Raw genomic sequence first — 2,666 nt, forward strand, 5'->3', positions numbered from 1 at the left:
AATGTGCATTATAGAGATTTTTTTCACATCATCTTTTATGACTCTGTAAAATACACCAAGGTGGTGAGGTGTAAAGCTACAATATGTGCAATATTTTAGTCATGCATTACCAGTAATGCAGACAACCTGTACTGCTAATGCAAGAAAGGAATGGAGTAAATATATTTCACTATCAGTTGACTGACAATCAATTTCCTCATCTCAAAAAGTCTAGTAATATTCTAACAGAGAATTTAAGAGCACACATATTATGAGAAAAACAAAAACTTTGCTGCAAGAAGACAACTGCATTGACAAAGTGCTGAAAGTGTAATGATGAAGGGCTTTAGATATGGGAAGACAAGAAAATGAGCAATGGACAGAGAATACTAGCAAAACATCCTCTACACCCACAAAGCACTCCTACACAACTCCAGGCCAGAAAAGGAAAAATTAATCTAAATACAAAACAAACAAAGAAAAAGGAAAGTGAAGGAAATTGTGTAGAGATGGTATACATTGTTGCCAAGCAATTTGTAAATTCAAAAGTCTCAATTTTTTGGACTTATGCCATACTTTTAGGTCATCAATGGATGAAATGCCCTGAACCTATAGAGGTACTTGGATTAGAGAGTCTACGATACCAAGAAACACCTCTTGCTGTGGATGTCATTACTTGCTTCTACACTACATGGAATGCATCCCTTCAGTGCAATGATGTACTTTGACGTCCTCATTTAGAGTGCCTCCCGTTGCCCCAGAAACTCATGCATGAAACATCCTTTATTACCACTGTCTCACGACACCCATGGGGCCTGTTTCACCTCTGTTGGTTCTTATCATCTCTGTTCATGTAGTGTGCATAGCTGAGCAGGGCCCTGTGGCATGAGGCCATTGTGTGGTAATTGTCACGGAATAATTCTGAAAATTTTGACATAAAACAAAATGGTGACACGAATCCAGAAGTGAAGAAAGCATGTTACTCAGTTTAGCCATGATAAGGCGATTCCTTTTGGTTGTTTTTTTTTCATAGGTTTTGTGTAAGATCTCAATCAAAATCAGATGTGGACAGTTTTTTCTAATCATTTAAATCACATTTGTAGCACGCTTTCAGCATACTACCTGAATGAATCAAAACTCTACATCGATGTATTAAAAACACATAGTAATTTATGCAAAGCCCATGCAGAGTCCAACCATCCTAGAAAATTGCCAATTTGTCTCAGTTTTCAGAATCTTGGTGTATATCAGAACTCCGTTGAATAAAGCTAGACTGTATGGTAACTTTACAATGATTATGGTAACACTGCAATCAATGGTAACTACCAAGACAACACTCTTCCATTCTGTCTAGACATAGAAAGCCAGCAAATCATACCATTGATTGCGGAGTTATCATTAATTGTGAAGTTACCATAGATAAATGCAACCAGGCCCAGATTTATTGTCTGTATTGCAAATGGCTTTAATTGACTTTTTTATTTTTATATAATTCTGTTCAGGTGTTTGGCTTATTCAAGGGCATGGCATCCCCTCTGCTTGGTCTCACATTCATCAACACCAATTGTCTTTTGGCGTACAAGGCAACATCATGCGTCGCTTTGAGGAGCCCACCCTCTTCAGCCATTTTCTAGCAGGAGCCACTGCAGGAGCCGTGCAGTCCACCATTGCAGGCCCCAATGGAACTTGCCAAAACCAGGGTGCAGGTACAGCGCAAGGGGGACTGCACCGCTACCATGGCTCTCTGGATGCCATCTACAAGATATACAAGAGTGAGGGTCTAAGAGGCTGCTACAGGGGCTTTGCCCTGACAGCCATGAGAGACACGCCGGGATTCGCAGTCTACTTCATGGCGTATGAGTTCTACTGCAGCCAACCTAGCGAATCTCCATCCACAGGGTCAGATCGGGGTGCTAGGCCTGCTGACCGCCGGGGGGACTGAGCGGGATGACCTCTTGGGTCATGGCGTAACAACTTGGACGTCATGAAAGACGCGCATCCAGGCGGATGGGATGGAAGGGAAAAACAAGTACAATGGAATCATTGACGTATTCAGGAAAAGCTTACCGTGCCGAGGGGATTTCGGTCATGACCAAAGGACTGGGTGCAACTCTCCTGCGTGCCTTCCCCGTCAATGCAGCCACATTTACTGGGGCAACACTGACACTGCAGCTGCTAGGACAGACTAATAATAACAGCAGTAGTAATGGCAAGAGAGAGTCATGATGACTATTTACCATGGTCATGTATTCATCAAGTCCAACGGCCTTGGGATGATACAAGCTGTTTGTCACCTTGATGACTTGCACACTAAGTGCATTTTTTTTTTTTAGATATGATTACAAGTAGTTTATGCCATGGTTACTTCAGGACACATGCTATCCTTGAATCTTCCATTCTTTTGTATTCAGAGGTGATCCTGCCTTTAGCGAAATAAAGTGATTTAAACATTACGCAATAACATTATGATTTTCAGATGTATAAGTACATATATGTAGTATGTAGTGTACAGAAGTACTGTAGAGTTAATATTAGTGATTGCCATTGTTGTGAAATAAATATTTTGTGTATATCACTTTTATATGTGATGCCTTTTTAAGTCTTCATTAAAAAAAAAAGTGAGATAAGATGACTTCATTGATGTCTCTAAATATAAGGTAAGTACAGTACTGATGAGTGGGATTTAT

At 40.4% G+C, this 2,666-nt stretch overlaps 1 pseudogene; it reads left to right on the plus strand.

Annotated features, from left to right (window-relative positions):
* The first annotated feature begins 488 nt into the window (after window positions 1-488).
* On the plus strand, window positions 489-2,205 carry LOC139721550 (mitochondrial basic amino acids transporter-like; annotated as a pseudogene).
* Window positions 2,206-2,666: the final 461 nt, after the last annotated feature.

This window comes from Diadema antillarum, unplaced genomic scaffold (assembly GCF_040938485.1).
Source record: "Diadema antillarum isolate AM-2024a unplaced genomic scaffold, OU_Dant_1.0 scf00000145, whole genome shotgun sequence".
Taxonomy (NCBI): Eukaryota; Metazoa; Echinodermata; class Echinoidea; order Diadematoida; family Diadematidae; genus Diadema; species Diadema antillarum.